The sequence below is a fragment of the Colobus angolensis genome, unplaced genomic scaffold (assembly GCF_000951035.1).
Source record: "Colobus angolensis palliatus isolate OR3802 unplaced genomic scaffold, Cang.pa_1.0 Scaffold262, whole genome shotgun sequence".
NCBI lineage: Eukaryota > Metazoa > Chordata > Mammalia > Primates > Cercopithecidae > Colobus > Colobus angolensis.
This window is the reverse complement of record NW_012115844.1, coordinates 188,763-207,933: the sequence shown is the minus strand read 5'-3', so window position 1 is coordinate 207,933 and position 19,171 is coordinate 188,763.

The following is a 19,171-nucleotide window of genomic DNA, read 5'->3' as shown; positions in this document are numbered from 1 at the left end:
CTGCTTGGGATGGGAGCATCTGGACCAGCAGTATTCCGCAGTTTATGGCACTCCAGAGAAGGCAGATGAAGCAGTTGCTCCTTTAACAGTATTCTCGTGGGCAGCACTTCCCTCCCCCACAGAACCTGGCTGCTGTTTGCAGAATATTCAGATGCTGAGATGTGAGCTGGAAATCCTACAAACAGCATCACTGAACGCAAGACAAAGGACGGGTATTTCTGGAGCATACAGGGGAGAGTGGCCAACACCAAGACTTCTCTTTGATCACTCCTGCTGAGATCTTCAATTACCAATGACATGGTCTGTCATATAATCTGGACCCCTTTCCACCTCATCACCTTTCTTTCTGTACCCACCCCAGAAATGGCATTCTAGTATTTTTTGGAGAAAGTTTAACTTCCTTGGCCTGACACTGGAGAACTTCTTCTCCCAGGCCCACCTGCCTTTCCTTTCCAGCACTATCTTTCTACTTTTACATATTCCTTCTCTTATAGTCAAGGAGTCTGGATGACCCAGGGCTTTCCTACTCCTGGGTCTTTGCCTGTCCCTAAAATGCCTTACTCTGAGGTCAGATAAATTTGAGTTTGAAGCCAAGCTGTGTAATTAATTAGATGTGTGACCTTGAGCATCCCTGAGCATAACATCCCTGAGCTCAGTCTATTCGTCTTGACAAAGGGAAACTTGAAGGTTTGTGCTGAGGATGAAATCAGCAAGCACATGCCAGGTGCTAATGCACAGTAAGTATTCAATGTTCTCTGCCCCCACCCTCTAAAATGAGTTTATGTCCAGCCTCCTCCATGTTCCTGACCATCACACAAAGCCACCTCTCTCCACTCTGCCTCCTAGAAAAGTAATAATCACTGAGACTTACTGAGTCTTTACTACAGGCCCAGCACTATTTACATGAATAATCTCCTCTGATGTGCAACACAGTCGAGTGAAGAAAGTATCCTCATTACGTATATTTTATATTCTTAGAAACTAAGACTTAGGGAGATCCAGAAATTTGCCTCGGGCCGGCAGCTGAATGGGAGAGAGTGGATTCCCACTTAGGAATTCTGATAATGTCCACATTACTAGATATAAAATGCCTATGCGCCAAAGTGACATCCCTGTAAGACTTATCCTAGACAGCTATATATTATATGCTCAATTAAGCAGACACTTGCAGGATCCCTAGCTTTCCAACAAGTGTGGTCAACATCACTTCAGTCTGTGGTGGTTCAGGAGGGCTTCAGGGAAGAAGTGATCATATGTCTTCCCAGCTAAGCCCTTCTCAAGATTTGGTATTTCTGAGTTCTCCTTTGCCTTTCAACAACTTCATTCTTTCTCACCCTTCGTGGGGAGAAAATCTTCAATAAAACATAGTAGATTAATTGACAGGATTCTGTGAGCACAAGAACAGGGTGAAGCTCTGCACTAAGATGGGAAATTAACATGGGAGATCACTGTTTGTGCAGTGGATGCTGCTCTGTGAAGACTGTGGAGGATCTAAAGCTTGGAGGATCCAACCTCACTACTGCAGACTGGAGAAAGGGGGAAGGTAGGAAACCTCCAGGGTCTGATGCAACTTCCCTGGGATGCAAAGACAGAGGGGCTATTGAGGGGAAGAGGGAGTCTTCGAGAGAGAAGGAAACACCTAGAAGCCCTTCCCAGGTTGATTCTGCACGAGAGGACAGATAAACAGTGGGAAGAAGAAGTCGCCTGTTGCATCCCACCAGGACTTCTGATGTGGGTATGACCAGTCAGACTTTCTGGAATTAAACTGACGATGCTCAGGCGCCCTCCCTGACACAGTGGGCATAACTAAAGAGAGTGAGAGAGCATGTTCTTCTTGAAGTCAGCAACCCTGCTTTTTCCTCTTTCTCACATTGCACACAGTAAGGGCTTCATGTTTCTTTCATACTTGCACCCAGTGGCTGTTTCTGAAGTACTTTCTGAGCAACGACTGATCCCTCACAACCATGAACCCAGCCATGCCCACTCTCCAATGCCCTTGTGTTTCCCTCTTTCTGGTGATCTACAGTTAAATGCTAGACCTCCATCTTTAAACTCCACACAGAGCCTTTCCCTCCCATTTCTTACTAGGGTTCACCACTGCTCTCCCTGTCCTTTGTTGGGTCTCCTCCCCCCAGTTTTGAAGTTTGCAACTTGCAAGCTGCAATCCGTATGATTGTTTCTCATGGAGTTCCTGATGCAGCCTGCTCTTCCCTCTTGGCACTACCGTGACCCATGCTCTGGAGCATCAGGAGCATGATGGACAGCTTTACGGGTGAAACGGTGGAAAGAGCATGAAGTTGGTGTGAACGGTCTCAATTCAACCCGACCCAGTCACTGATTTTTAAGGAGACTTAGGCAAGTGTCAATCTCTTGCCTAAGATCTCTTGCTGAGTCCAGACTCTCTACTCCCATGGTTTTATGAGGGTTTACACCAGAGCTATGCTGGCTACCACCGCACACACACCTCCTGATACTCCTGATAGACAGGCTCAAAGTGTGACATCAAAGCACTGACTGGCAACCAGAGCCCCATCTGGGGCATTGTTTGCCGAGAAGGAGAGGAAAGGTGTGCAGCCATGGGAACACCAAGCCCTTCCAGGCAAACAAGCCAGTATAAACCTGCCACACTCTTTTGCTCTTTTGCCCAGCCACCCAGCCACAATCAGGGAAATCAAAGTTCTCTTTAGGCTGTACTCGTCTCTTAAAGTCCCCATGCCTCCTCCCTCCTTCTCAGAACCTCCTCAGGAACATGGGGCCCTTGTGCTGATGATACAAAAAGTTAGGATCAAAGAGGCTACTGATTCATTTAAGGTCACCAGGAGAGGGTGTCAGATCTCTATCTGGGTTCTGCTCACCCATCCCTCGGCCTGTTCTCCTTAGTCATACTCCCCATCTGTGCATTCACTCTAGCTGGTAAAGCAATACCACCTTCTCCTTCTGTAGGCAAAGGATTGGGAAAACGTGGTTGTGAGGGAAATCTTCCATGAGGTCCCCATCCTGGAGGATTTTCCAAGCTGAGCACAGGCAAAGTGACAGATGCTGTTTAATCACTCTCAGTGGTGCCAAGGGCTGCATGGGAAGGTAAGGCTAAATGGGAAGCTGAAGCTCAGAAGTGCTGAGAAGGAGGGTGGAAATCACACAACACCCTAAGGGTCTGGAGACCTCACTGCACACACCAATTGCCTCTCTAGGGCCATCTTCCACCACTGGCACCCCTCCCCGCCCCCACGGAAACCAGGGCTCTAGGTGTACTTGCCCTTTCTGAAATGTCCTGGCTGTTTCCTGTCTCCCTGATTTCACATCTCGTTACCTGCATTTGAACTGCCCTTTCTTCTCATGTCTACTGGAAGAAGAAAAGCTTGCCTCAAGTCTCTTTTCCTCCACAAAACCTTTGCAGACCTTTGTAGGCAGAGATGACTACTCCTCCCTCATGACTCTAGCTGCATTCCAGTTAAAATAACGATGGGTTCTTCGGGCTTTATATATACACTATTGGTATATATCTGAAATATGCATTTGTGAAATATGTATGTCAAATATAGATAGATAGATAGACAGACAGACAAATAGATAGATACAATCTCATTCAGTTCTTACAGCAACTCTGCATTATTATCCCCATTTACCCCCAAGCTTCCTGAACAGAGGCTTGGAGAGTTTAAGCAAGATTATTTAGCTCCTAAGTTTGGAACAAGACTCAAATTATTGCCTCCTCTTTCAGACACTACAAAGGCTTTCTATAGTGTAATGCCGATGCTCTCTGATTCATTTACCTAACTGCCTCCCCTTCTATCAGGGCCTGGCTCTGAGTAGAAATCCAGTGCACATCTGTTGAATGGAATTGATTTGAAGAGAGCTGGCAATTAGAAGACTTGGAAGATGGCTCTCAGATGATGGGACAAGGTGTTTCAGAATGAAAGATGAATTAGGTAAGCAGGCACCAATTAGCAGAGGATGCTACAGCCTATGATAAGGAGCTTTAATTTGATAGGAGACAATTGGGAGCCATTTATCCTGCATCTCGGAGAAAGGCATTGACAAGCCCCTAACGACACTCAGGGGCCTTTGAAACCTTTAATTGCTAACTGCAATTTTGCTATTTCCGTGTAGAAGTGACACAGGAGGATGAGCTCGCAGCTGCCATATGCACCCAGGCTGCACTGCCCATAGCAAGGGCACTGTAGGAGCATCCTTCCTCTCCTCTATGCACAGCAGAAACACTGCAAGTGGGCCCAGGTCACTTTCCTTATATGTCCCTGAACCCCAGGTAAAGGCCCCCCTGCCTCCCATATCTCCATGCCTTACTTACATGGCTCTTGGATTATAGGGAGCCCTCATATAACTGTTTCTCTTCTGAAACTTCTGCTCCCCACCTTTGCTCCACTTGTTAACCCCCACGTCTCCACCCAAAGAAAGCATTCACAGCTTTCAGAATTTCAGTTCCAGTGAGGCATCTCCCATCACCACTTTAAAACACCACCAGGGCAAGGCCAGTGTGGAAAAAGAGGAAGGAGGCTATGAAATCCTGCTGATAGAGAAGTCATGCTGGGCTGTTTTGTGTTTTTATCTTTTATTTTTCCAAGTTTTGGATCCCTTCCCTTCTTCCATCAGGCACAAAAGCACTTGGAGGCCAGTATCTGGGCCTGGCCTTCAAAAGCCAGTGAGTGTCAACAGAGGAACGGATTCCAGACGCACGGGACAATGGCCTTTTCAAGGGACAGAATGCTGCTCAGTATTGAACTGGTTGCATGTGATGCAGTTTCTTGAACACATACAAACACTCCCATTTTCACCACCTCCATGGTGGTGGCTTATTTACTGCTGAAAATGCCAGGGCCGATTCAAACTGCAAACATCTATCCCCACCCCAAAAGGGAAGAAAAAAATAAAAACCTGACAACAAAAAGCCACATATGAAAAGAAAAAGCCAACCCGTGTGCAACTGCGGGATTGGAACTCTGAAGTGGGCACCAGGTGCATTAATTACACTTGATTGCGTGTTGGTTTATGACTGCGGTCACTTGTGTGCTATGTTCTTGCCCCGCAGCATCTGTGCCGAAGGATATGCTTGATATTTCACTAAGCAAGATGAATATTGGCCAGATGGTGACTTCACGAGGACATAATTCACATAGCATTTTCCTGCTCTGACACAGATTTCTGTGAAGGAATCTTGAATGCCATGCTGAACAAAACAGAACAAGAAAACTCAATGCCCCGAAAAGGCTCAGCTGTAAGTTGAAGATTAATGGTCTCCACAGTGACACCGACAGGAGCCCAAATGGCAGCCGGATCCCAGGCTCATGCTGCAGATCCTGCCAACCCCTACCTCTGTCGCCGCAGAGTGAGCGCTGACATCATCTGAGGCATCTCCAATTCACTTGAGGGGGGAAGGGCATTCCCTGGGCCCCAAAAAGACACACCACAGGAATCTGGGTCATTTACCTTTTTTAAAATAATTAATTTTGTGTAGTGACAGGCTTCGTCAGCACCTGCGTACTTGGTAATTTGATTTTGATGGTGACCAGGTGAAGAATGTGCCCTGGGCTCCAGCAGCGGGCTCATTCTGGTGCCCTGGAAGGGGAAAATGGGATGGAAGCAAATCTCTCTCCTTGGAAACTCTTAGCAACACTGAGAAGCCCTGGTATTATCAGGCCACCAGCAAGCAAGCAAAATGGCCCAGTTCCGAGTTGCTTTAGGAAAGTTGTTGTTCTCTGAGAGTACTATGCATCTGACCTACATGGAGTTAAAAAGGTAGGCGTCACACACTTGTCAGTGGTATTTTAAATGTGGTAAGCCTGTCTGGAATTTGTAAAATTTCTACAACCTACACACTTGAGTCCTGAACCATGAAATAAAGATAATGGAGAGTGAAGGTCATCCTGCTACTAAACAAGGTCAGCCCAAGACAGTCTGAAAGTAATAGAAGCAGGGGGCCGGGGTGTCACGTTCCTGAGGTCTCTGTGTGCAGACTGCCTGTGTCCTAATGATGTGGAACCAAGGCACAAGACAAATCCTCAAGCAGGACCAAAATCATCCCTCCAAAATCACATGGCCATGTTGAATGGTTGCTGTTTTTTGTTTTGAAGGAATAAATAATAGTGATAAAAGGGATGGAGGTCATTTCTTGTACACCCACCGCATGTGAGACTCCCTGCTGCACACACTCCAATAACTCCTACAGCCACCTGCGAGGTGTACCCATCGAGAGATTGTGCCCCGGCATCAGACTGCCTGCTCTGCCACCTACTGCTGTGTGACCTCACACAACTGACTTAACCTCTCTGAAAGTCGGTTCCCTCACGAGTTAAATAGAAATAGGAATAGAACCTAGTTCACAAGCTGGTAAGGACTGAATGAGAGAATGTTTTGAAGCTTGGTGGAGAGCCTGGCAGACATCAAGTGATCAAAAAAGTCAGCAATCATTATTACTCAGCATGCGTAGCTGTGGAAGTGAAACAGACTCTCAGCATCTCTACCAAAGGGTACCTCATTCTTACGCGATAAAAATAAGACCAGGCGTTCCTAAGCTGCTGCCTCCTGCCTCCTGCTAGGATGCAAATTCATGGCCAAAAGCCCAGTGACAACAGTCCCTCCTTTACCAGCACTCTTTGGCAGGCTGAGCTTTGGCAAACAGCCCACCATACCCATAAAAAAACCCACCATTGTTTCATCCCGAGGCTTTTTGATCCCCCTAAATAAAATGTTACCACCCTCCCCACCCCACCCCCAGGACAGATTCAGCCTGCAGGGGAGTCAGCTTCTCCTGCTAGGTCACTCCAGCCAGGCAGGCCAGGCAGGATGACTCAGCAGCAGAGCCTGCTGCGGGGTCCGCCCACCCTCGGGTCAGCTGCGGCCAGAAAAGGAAGGCCTCTGTGAGACAAACAGAAAAGGACACTGCTCAGGTCCCCTGGGTGCAAAGCGTCCTTTGTCTGTGGGGACTTCAGACAGGAACCGCCCATGTTGACATTTCAGCTGGCAGAGCAGGCTCGGCCTGGCTGGGAGAGGCAGGAACCCCTGCAGAGGCTACAAAAGATAGTCCACACTTCTTTAACCCAGTCAGATGCCACAGTCCCTGTCCTTTGTACATATTAATACACATAACCTCAGACTTACAGCGTTTTCTATTATTATCCCTATTTTTGAGATGGGGACACTAAAGCACAGAGAAGGCAAATAACTTGTGCAGGGTAACACAGCCATGAAGTGGGGAAGCAGGGCTTACACCAAAGAGTTGTGGCTTCTAAGCAGGTGCACACAGCATCCAGGTCTGTCCTTCTGGCTGCATGTTATTCCCTCCCTCTCCGCTCTGTTGCTTCTCGGGGAGCTCAGAGCTGAAGGCAGCATTTCATGGTTTCTGGAGCCTGGCTCCCTTCCTCCATCCCCTTCACTGCCCAATATCAGGACTCACCCTCTCTTCCCTGGATGCCATCACTACCTCCTAACCAGTTCTCCTTCCACCCAGGTTCACTCTTCTTGACCATCTTGCCTCCCATTTGATGCTCCAGCAGCAAATACTGCTTGGAGGGTCCCACACATGCAGAGCTGGCATCACCCACACCTTGGCTGGCTCATGCTGTCCTGATTGCCCAGAACACCTTTCTTTCCCAGCCTCTGCATGCTCGACTGCTCCTGTAGGACTCACCACCTCCAGGAATCTATTTCCCTTTCGTCAGGCTAGATGAAGTGGCTGGTTGAAGCTCACAGAACATCCAGTGCATATTTCTTGTGTGGCATTTTAGGACCAAGAGCTCATCTATGACTTTGCATCTCCCATGCTGGGCATCATTCCTGACATCTAGGTGGTGCTCCATGAAAGTTTGTTACACAATGCAAATAAAGGTGGCCTCCGTCAGTACGACCAGAGTCAACATGCTCTACCACTGCAAATCCACGGAGGGTGTGTGTGGTTATTGAAAATGCTGCTCTCTAAAAACTTCTAGTTCTCTGCCTTCCAGGCCCACAGTACAATGGCCCTCCCTTGTTCTGCGAGGTTGGGAGAGGGCCATGTGCTCAGCTCTGGCCAATCAGATGTGAGCGGAAGTGAGTCATGTCACTTCGGTTGAGCATTCAATTACAGGGGTGAGATGCTCAGAGCAGCATTTCCTCACTCATGGTGACCCAACGTGGGAGATGGTGGCTGCTCCATATACCTGAGGCCCCGAGTGATTGCAAGAAGGAAACCTTGCAATGAACATATAATGTGACCAGGAGGTAAACCTTTGTTATTCTGAGGCCCCTGAATTTATTTTTTAGCATAATTTATCTAATCCTGAAGGGAATAACTTAACTCTGTTATTAACTCATAAATGTTATTTTGAACATTTGCCAAGAATGGTCTTTCAAATAGAAGGTGGGATGCAACACCTAACATTCATTCATAATAGTAAACACAAGAACTAGCAAAGCTTAATGAGTGATTTAGAAATAAATAAATGGTCATGGACGTTCCTTGTGTTTCCTATCAGTACATTTATCTACCAAGCACGCTCAGTCCTTTTATCCTTTTGCTCCTCACCACAAGCCTGGGCAAGACTCAGGCCATACATTGTCCACTCCATTTGGAGAAAATTGTGTCTCAGAGAAGACGTTACCTGCCCAAGGTCACACAGCAAGCAAAGATGGGTCAGAGCTGGGTTTTCTGACTCCCAGCCTAAGATTCTTCATCCTGAACCAGACCTCCAAATGCATAGGGTTTTAACATTTTATGACCTGAGAGGTAAAATTTGAGCCAATCTAAGGAAAAAATCAAATGCTGAATCATTTACAAAGGACTTAGTCTTTTGATTCAAAAGCATTCATAAATGGTAAGAGTTATATTTTGCCTTCACCCTTATCTCTTTCTCCTCTTCATGACCATCTGCTGAGTCATTGAAGCTGGTTGTTTCTTCTCTTGTGGAGTTCTTCACCCTCCCCTTTCTTTCTCATTTCACTGCCACCCCTCAAGTTTACTTCTTCCTGATGTCACGTCTGAACTGCTGTAACTGCCTCCTGATTGATTTCCCTGACTCCACCCTGATATGGTTTGGATCTGTGTCCCCACTGAAATATTATGTCAAAATGTAATTAATCCCCAGTGTTGGAGGAGAGGCCTAGTGGGAGGTGATTGGATCTATGTTATTAGGCTACAGGTGGTATTCGGTCCTTCATGAATGGTTTAGCACTATTGTCTTGGTGCTATTCTGGGTGATACTGAGTGTGTGAGTTATTATGAGGTCTGGTTCTTTAAACGTATGTAGCACTTCCACCTTCTCTCTCCTTCCTGCTCTGGCCATGTAAAATGTAACTGCTTCCCCTTTGCCTTCTGCCATGATTGTAAGTTTCCTGGGGCCTCCCAGCCATGCTTCCTGTACAGCCTGTGGAAGCATGAGCCAATTAAACCTCTTTTCCTTTTAAATTACCCAGTCTCAAGCATTTCTTTTTAGCAATGCTAGAGAGGACTAATATACTCCCTTCACCCTATACTTAGAACTTGATGAATCTCCCTGGAGCGTCACTCTCTGCATATCAGCTTCCCCACACTTAGAATCTCCAGGAGTGCCCCATTTGGTAAGGTCCATCACTTTCCCCAGCCTTCTCTGTTAGAATTCTCATCATCTACTATACTGGTTAAGAAGCCATTGTTTCTTCAACTACCCACATGTATTCTGGTGTTTTGTTTTGTTTTGTTTGTTTGTTTTTAGCTTAGTGTGACTTTGAACTTCTGGCTCAATAAGATATACATATACGCACATACAATATACATAGTGAGAGACAAATCCCAGAGCGATTATCTTGTATTTTATTTTTTTCTATAAGTTATTGGGGCACAGGTGGTATGTGGTTACATGAATAAGCTCTTTAGTGGTGATTTGTGAGATTTTGGTGCACCCATAACCCCAGCAGTATACACTGCACCATATTTGTAGTCTTTTATCCCTTTCCCCACTCCCTCTCTTCCTTCCGAGTCCCCAATGTCCACTGTACCATTCTTATGCCTTTGCGTTCTCATAGCTTAGCTCCCACATATCAGTGAGAACATATGATGATTGGTTTCCCATTACATCACTTACAATAATAGTCTCCAATCTCATCCAGGTCACTGTAAATGCTGTTAATTCATTCCTTTTTATAGCCATGTAGTATTCCATTATATATATGTATATCACAGTTTCTTTATCCACTCATTGACTGATGGGCATTTGAGTTGGTTCCAGGATTTTGCAATTGTGAATTGTGCTGCTATAAACATGCGTGTGCAAGTATCTTTTTCGAATAATGACTTCTTTTCCTCTGGATAGATACCCAGTAATGGGATTGCTGGGTCAAATGGTAGTTCTACTTTTAGTTCTTTAAGGAATCTCCACACTGCTTTCCATAGTGGCTGTACTAGTTTACATTCCCACCAGCAGTGGAGAAGTGTTCCCTGTTGACTGCATCCACACCAACATCTACTTTTAAAAATTTTTTTGATTATGGCCACTCTTGCAGGAGTAAGGTGGTATTGCATTGTGGTTTTGATTTGATTTCCCTGATTATTAGTGATGTTGAGCATGTTTTCATATGTTTGTTGGCCATTTGTATATCTTCTTTTGAGAACTGTCTATTCATATCCTTAGCCCACTTTTTGATGGGATTGTTTGATCTTTTCTTACTGATTTGTTTGAGTTCATTGTAGATTCTGGATATTAGTCCTTTGTCAGATGTATAGATTGTGAAGATTTTCTCCCACTCTGTGGGTTGTCTGTTTACTCTGATGACTGTTCCTTTTGCTGTGCAAAAGCTCTTTAGTTTAATTAGGTCCCAGTAATTTATCTTTGTCTTTATTGCATTTGTTTTTGGGTTCTTGGTCATGACATCCTTGCCTAAGCCAATGTCTAGAAGGGGTTTTCCAATGTTATCTACTTGAATTTCTGTAGTTCCAGGTCTTAGGTTTAAGTCCTTAATCCATATTGAGTTGATTTTTGTATAAGGTGAGAGATGAGGATCTAGTTTCCTTCTCCTACATGTGGCTAGCCAATTATCCCAGCACCATTTGTTGAAAAGGGTATCCTTTCCCCACTTTATGTTTTTGTTTGCTTTGTCGAAGATCAGTTAGCTGTAAGTATTTGGGTTTATCTCTGGGTTCTCTATTCTTTCCCATTGGTCTATGTGCCTATTTTTGTAGCAGTATCATGCCATTTTGGTGACTATGGCCTTATAGGATACTTTGAAATCAGGTAGTGTGATGTCTCCACATTTGTTCTTTTTGCTTAGTTTTGCTTTGGCTATGCAGGCTCTCTTTTTGTTTCCATATAAATTTTAGAACTGTTTTTTCTAATTCCATGAAGAATGATCGTGGTATTCTGATGGGGACTGCATTGAATTTGTAGATTGCTTTTGGCAGTGTGGTCATTTTTGCAATATTGATTCTACCCATCCATGAGCATGGGATATGTTTCCATTTGTTTGTGTCATCTATGATTTCTTTCAGCAGTATTTTGTAGTTTTCCTTGTAGAGATATTTTGACCCCTTTGTTGGGTATATTCCTAAGTATTTACCTTTTAAGAATTGAGTTCTTGATTTAATTCTCTGCTTGGTTTCTCTTGATGTATACAAGAGCTACTGAGTTGTGTACATTAATCTTGTATTTGGAAACTGTTGAATTCTTTTATCAGTTCTAGGAGATTTCTAGAGGAGTCCTTAAGGTTTTCAGGGTAAATGATCACATCGTCAGCAAATAGTGACATTTTGACTTCCTCTTTACCAATTTGGATGCCCTTTATTTCTTTCTCTTGTCTGATTGCTCTGGCTAGGACTTCTAGTACTATGTTGAAGAGGAGTGATGGGAGTGGGCATCCTTGTCTTGTTCCAGTTCTCAGAGTGAATGCTTTCAACTTTTCCCCATTCAGCATTATGTTGGCTGTGGGTTTGTCATAGATGTCTTTTATTACGTTAAAGTAGGCCCCTTGTATGCTGATTTTGCTGAGAGTTTTAATCATAAAGGGATGCTGGATTTTGTTAAATGCTTTTTCTGCATCTATTGAGATGATCATGTGATTTTTGTTTTTAATTCTGTTTATGCAGTGTATCACATTTATTGACTTGCACATGTTAAACCATCCCTGCATCCCTGGTATGAAGCCAACTTGATCAAGGTGGACTATCTTTTTGATTTGTTGTTGGATTCGGTTAGCTAGTATTTTGTTAAGGATTTTAGCATCTAAGTTCATCAAGGATATAGGTCTGTAGTTTTCTTTTTTGGTTATGTCCTTTCCTGGTTTTGGTATTAGGGTGACGCTGGCTTCATAGAATGATTTAGGCAGGGTTCCTTCTTTCTCTGTGTTTTGGAATAGTGTCAAAAGTATTGGTACCAATTCTTCTTTGAATGTCTGGTAGAATTCTGCTATGAATCTGTCTGGTCCTGGACTTTCTTTGTTGGTAATTTTTTAATTACCATTTCAATCTCACTGCTTGTTATTAGTCTGTTCAGGGTATCTAATTCTTCCTGATTTAAGCTAAGAGAGTTGTATTTTCCCAGGAATTTACCCATCTCTTCTAGGTTTTCTAGTTTATGTGCGTAAAGGTGTTCATAGTAGCCTCGAATGATCTTTTGTATTGCAGTGGTGTCAGTTGTAGTATCGCTTGTTTTGTTTCTTAGTGAGGTTATTTGGATTTTCTCTCATCTTTTCTTGGTTAATCTTGCTAAAGGTCCATCAATTTTATTTATTTTTTCAAAGAACCAGCTTTTTGTTTCATTTGTCTTTTGTATTTTTTTCTTGTTTCAATTTCATTTAGTTCTGCTCTCATCTTGGTTATTTCCTCTCCTCTGCTGGGTTGGGGTTTGTTTTGTTCTTGTTTCTCTAGTTCCTTAGGGTGTGACCTTAGATTGTCTGTTTGTGCTCTTTCAGACTTTTTGATGTAGGCATTTAGGGCTATGAACTTTCCTCTTAGCACTGCCTTTGCTGCATCCCAGAGGTTGTGATAGGTTGTATCATTATTGTCATTCAGTTCAAAGAATTTTTTAATTTCTATCTTCATTTCGCTTTTGACCCAATGCTCAGTTAGGAGCAGGTTATTTAATTTCCATGTATTTGCATGGCTTTGAAGGTTCCTTTTGGAGTTGATTTCCAGTTTTACTCCACTGTGATCTGAGACAGTGCTCGATATCATTTCAATTTTTTAAATTTACTGAGGTTCATTTTATGGCCTATCACATGGTCTATCTTGGAGAAAGTTCCATGCCCTGTTGAATAAGAATGTGTATTCTGCAGTTGTTGGGTGAAATGTTCTATATATATCTCTTAAGTCCATTTGTTCCAAGGTATAATTTAAATCCATTGTTTTCTTGTTAACTTTCTGTCTTGATGACCCGCCTAGTGCTGTCAGTGGAGTATTGAAGTCCCCCACTATTATTGTGTTGCTGTCTATCTCATTTCTCAGGTCTGTTAGCAATTGTTTTATAAATTTGGGAACTACAGTGTTAGGTCATATATGTTTAGGACTGTGATGTTTTCCTGTTGGACAAGGCCTCTTTTACCATTATATACTGTTTCTCTTTGTCTCTTTTCTCCGCTATTGCTTTAAAGTTTGTTTTGTCTGATATAAGAATAGCTACTCCTGCCGACTTTTGGTGTCCATTTGCATTTAATGCCTTTTTCCACCCTTTAAGTTTATGTGAGTCCTTATGTGTTAGGGAGTCTGTTGCTCTATTTTTGTGCTGATTGGCCTCCTGCTAAGAGGTGGTGCTTTCCAGAAAGCATCAGCTATAGTAGTGTGGAGAGGGACCAGTGGTGGGTGGGGGCCCTAGAACTCCCAAGATTATATGCCCTTTGGCTTCCACTACCAGGGTGGATAGGGAAGGACCATCAGGTGGTGGTGGGGGCTGGGCGTGTCTGAGCTCAGACTCTCCTTGGGCAGGTCTTGCTGCTTTGCTGTTGGGGATGGGAGTGAGATTCTCAGGTCACTGGAGTTGTGTACCTAAGAGGATTATGGCTGCCTCTGCTGAGTCATGCAGGTTGTCAGCAAACTGGGGAAAAGCCAGCAGTCACAGGCCTCACCCAGTTCCCATGCAAACTGAAAGGCCAGTCTCACTCCCACTGTGCCCCCACCCCCCACCCCCTGCCCGCAACAGCCCAGTCTGTTTCCTGGTGGAGTGCCAAAGGGGCTTGAAAACTTGCCGGAGGCTATCTGCCTCCCGGTAGCTAGAGGAAACGGCTTTATTCTCCCCCTCCCTGTGAAGTCTGCTCTCCTGATTCGCACCCTCCCTGGAGTTCTGGCCAGGAGGCTTCACACCCTGTTCAAATTGTTACAGAGTTCAGCTAGAGAATTCCTTCTCCCTGTGGAGTTTTACCCTCTGCTTCTCTGGCCACCCTCCCAACGCTGTGGTGTCAGGCAGGAATGGGCTGCCTGGGGACCCAGTGAGCTCCCAGGGCCCTTCTGCTGCTTCCTCTACCCCTGTATTTTGCTCAGCTCTCTAACTTAACTCAGCTCCAGGTAAAGTTAGACACTGCCCCCGCAAACAGACCTTCAGCTTCTCCAGTGGGGGGTTGTGTTTAGGAGAGGAGGGCCTCCCTTTCCCACTTCCACAGTTGGGGCACTCGCAGTATTTGGGGTGTCTCCCGGGTCCTGCAGGGGCAGCTCACTTCCTTCAGAGGGTCTGTGGGTCCTCTTGGGATTGCTAGCTTGTTCTTGCAGTCGATCTGCAGCTAAAATTCACAGTGTAAGCTTCCGTATGCTGCTCTGTCAGGAGCTGGGATCTAGTCTCACCTCCTATCCACCATCTCTCCATGGTATCTCCCCACATATATGCTTTTTTGTACACCTTTGTTCACAAAGTTCCTTCTCTAGTGAATGTTTATCCCTCTCTCCCCTGCTGAGGTTCTAACTTTCCATTAAGGGCTCCCTTATGTACAAAGCCCTTCATGAAGCATCCCCTATGTACCCCAATGTTTCCGGATTATTACCACTTTCTGAATCCTATACTGCCATTTGGACCACATATTTGATTCTAAGCTGGGGATGCCCTACTCATCTTTTTATGAAGAAGTCTAGTCTCAGCTACTAGCTTATACAATCAGTGGATCTTAGATCAACTATGCCCAAACATCTCTAATGTTTTAGATGAGTCTGAATTCTAAATATTTTGCTTGTTGGTAAAAGCATAAACCCTGATTTTACTTCAGAACATAAAGTAGATGAAGAGTTATAGATCTCCTTTTCTCCAGTGCCTAGTTCAAGGGTATGTAATAAAGACTTTTTGGGCTAAGTGCTGTGGCTCAGGCCTGTAATCCCAGCACTTTGCTGGGGCCAAGGCAGGTGGATCACGAGATTAGGAGATCGACACCATCCTGGTCAATATGGTGAAATCCCGTCTCTACTAAAAATACAGAATTTAGCTGGGCATGGTGGCAGGCACCTGTAGTCCCTGCTACTCGCGAGGCTGAGGCAGGAGAATCGCTTGAACCCAGGAGGTGGTGGTTGCACTGAGCCGAGATCCTTCCACTGCACTCCAGCCTGGGTGACAGAGCGAGACTCTGTCAAAAAAAAAAAGAGAGAGAGACTTTTCAAGTCTGACTAGGTCTTTCTGTAGCTACATAGCAATACCTGAGTCTCATTTCATCTTTCAGCTTGTTATTTGACATGGCGGGTCAGGGTTAGATGAGTGGTTGTCTGAGTCTAAATCTTGGAATTCTAAGGGTTCTAGAGACATGATTTTCAGGAGTGTTCTGGGGAGAGGGAAAGGAAGGAGGGCCAGGCAGGTAGGATCCCTCATCTTCCAGCTCTTCCTACCTTCTTCAGAAACGCTTTTCATGGATCTAATTCACAAGTTTGTGTTTCTGCCCACAATTTCATTTCTACAGAACAGTCTCCATGGCTTTAAAAGATTTCAAAGTTGCTGGAATGGATTATTTCTAAAGTCTATTGCGGTTTTTCTATGTTTTTTTTAATCTGTTGCTGAGGATGAAGGAGAATGAGGGCTAACATGTACTGAGTCCTCACTGTGTGCCAAACACTGTGCAGAGTGCAGGCACTCTGATAATTCCCATTTTATATGTAAGGACGGGGCTTGCGGTAAAGACACATGGTCAGTTAGTGATTAATAAGATTGAGACGTGAGTTGAAGTTGGTGGGGCTTAACTACTATACGGCCTGCCATTTTTAGTTGTCTATGGAGAAAGGTTAGGAGCTGGAACATAGCCCCCTTTGCCTGCTTTGTGAGAAGAAGATGGTGCAAATGACAAAGCAGGGCATCAACGCTTGCAGAAGTGTTTGACGAAGGTGGGTCAGCCACATGGTCAACCTTACCCTCATCTATAGAAATGAATAGCTCGAATAGCTGTAGTATTCATGACTGGTGAATGCTCTTATCTTTGACAGTATTGCTTGAAGTCTGGAAGAAAATTGGACTGGCAGGGATTTAACTAGACCTGATCTTCCAAGTGGTTCACATTTTTGACAATATTGCTGACCTCTTCAGCAAGCCACAACAAGGCTCAGAACTCAGGATGTTGAATTGAGCCCAAAAGCACCTTCTCTAAGGTAGCCTACAAATACAGATACATGAGGCAGGTGTCTCAAGCTAGTGAATATCTTACATATAACTACAGAAATCTTAAGACTTTGCTGACACAAAGACACAACAGAGTCTCTTAAATTAAAAAAAAAAAATGAGTCAAGGGAACTGCCAATTTCAATTCAGAGAGAGCAGGGTATTGCCTGAGAGTGGTTCCAAGACAAGCAAGATTTAGCCACAGACAGACCATTTGCCTGTGAACCTTAATCAGTAACTGAATCATACAATAAAATCTGTAAATTCCTTATATCTGATGCCGCCAAGATGTCTGAGAGGGGCTGGTCTAACCACCCAATCGACCCATCAGAAGATTTTTGCCCTCTGCTGACAGGGGTTCTCTGTGTAGAGCTTGACTGGGAACCAGGCTAGGATTCAGCATAAGCTGCTCTGTAAAGCTAATTTTTTCAGGGAGCCACAGTATAATTTCACTAAGAAGTTGCAAGCTTGGTTTTGACATTCTTCATATTGTCACAGAAATTATAACTGCACTTAAGTCCAGTGAATTGTGTGTGTGGCAGGGAGTGGGGGAAGGAGGGTTTGTTGTTTGGTTTTGTTTTTAAACTGGGACAGAGGAATTGAGTTAAGGGGGGAAATTAGGCCTTTACTAAAGAGAAAAACACACACACACATACAATAGAGCATTTCAGAGGATGCATACAGTAAATTATAATGTTTTTTAAAAAAGAGATGGCATTTCTCTCCTGTCTTTTTTCATTTCCCACCTCCTCCTGCTTATTCTTCAAGAGTCATCTTTCTTGCCCAACACGCTCACAAAAGGCCTCCTTTTTACCTTTTGTTATGTCACCTCCTGATGTGGGAGTGGTGTGATAATGGGGTCTCCCAAGCTGAGTCCTTGAGGATAGATAATCACTTTTTGTTCGTGGGCTTTCCACCTTTCTTCTGAGGCTTTCAAAGGCTTAAAATAAGGCTCCACCAAATAGGTATGGCAGATGTTATTAAGCTTCTATTTTTCTGGGTAAAAAACTGAAGAAAGTGGCACCTAGTGAAAGAGCCATGGCTTCTATTTTATTCATTTTCAAAGCCAAGCTCGAGGAGTTGTCATTATGTATATTTAAAAAATAAAAAGAGGAGAAAAGAGTTCTCAAATAGTTTCCAAAGAATACACAGTGATGAAAGAAAGAAAGAAAGAAAGAAAGAAAGAAAGAAAGAAAGAAAGAAAGAAAGAAAAGAAAAGAAAAGAAAGAGAGAGACAGAGAGAAAGAGAGAAAGAAAGAAAAGAGGAACGAGGGAAGAAAGGAAGGAAAGAAGGAAGGAGAGAGATAGAAAGAAAAGATGAAAGAGGGAAGGAAGGAAAGAAAGAAAGGAAAGAAAAGAAAGAAAGAATAAAAGAAAGAAAGAAAGGAAGGAAGACAAAGAAAAGAAAGAAAGAGAAAGAAAGAAAAGAAAGAAAGAAAGAAAGAAGAAAGAAAGAAAAGAAAGAGCTGCAAAAATAAAGCTGAAGCAAAATCATTTGCTGTGGTATAAACTCACCAACCCAGGTTTTCTCCTACAACATCTGGAGTTTGCAAAAGAATATTTAAAAAAATAGATGCGGCCCCATCTTCTGGCAGTCTGAAGCAATAGCTGTAGCAATCTGATTTTTCAGATATGGTTTGTTTTGTTTCGTTTTATATTTTAAGGTGCTCTTCGAGGTTTGTACTTCCTTAAGGTGACTGCCATCTGAAGACAACTATTTCCTTATCAGCATTTTACTCCCAAAGGCAGAAACCAGTTGGGTGGGTGTCAAAAAAGCTTTGTGATCTGACACCAAGCCCATCACAGGTCTGCCTGTGGACAGGTTAGGCATGGGTGTGGGAGTCTATGCATGGGCAGTTGCCTTCTGTGCAGAGAAGTCGACAATACCCTTTGGATTTGCTGACTGAAACAGACTCCATGGACCTGAATGTTCTATAAAGGTATTTTGTCAGCTGATGCTGGTGACAACCTCCACCTTACAACTCCATAGTAACTGGACGGTTCCTCGAGTTTGGCAAGAATGATGGATGATGTGCACAAGTCAAATCTTATCTGCTTCTCAGCAATGATTAATTGTTCCCCAAGATAAAAGCTCAAAGAGTCAAGATTCACTTAGGGCTCAATTTTGACCAAGAATTCCGTGGTTGTTTGTGTGGGTTGGTAAGGATTAGAGGACAGACTGGGGTGAGAGGAAGGCATGGTAATGCATTCTGCTTCCTCAGATAAAGCTAAAAGAGACAAAAGAAACAGCTGGCTGAGTCTGAGGGTTGAATAAGCTCATCTGCTTAGTTGTCTTCCTCTGAGGGTACAGTGTTCACCGAGGTTGCCTGACTGTAGACCCTGTAGTGGGATGAACCCAGAATTTCTAAAGCCTTCCAAGCTGGAGTAGATTTGGACTGGGGGCTATGCCAAAAAGCATGTTCCCTCTCCCACAATCGAAAATGAGGCTTCCCAACATCCCATGGAAATGGTGACACTTGTAGATGTCAGATCACAGTGAGACCGTAAAACTTGAGACAGGATGGTAGAAGAGGTCATTAACTACCTATATAGACTGTAAACCCAAGGACATGGGCTTGTTTGTTCTCAAGTCAGGTAAACATCTCCAATTTCATGTCAAAGTATAAATGAAAAACAAGAGCACCTAACTATGACATCTG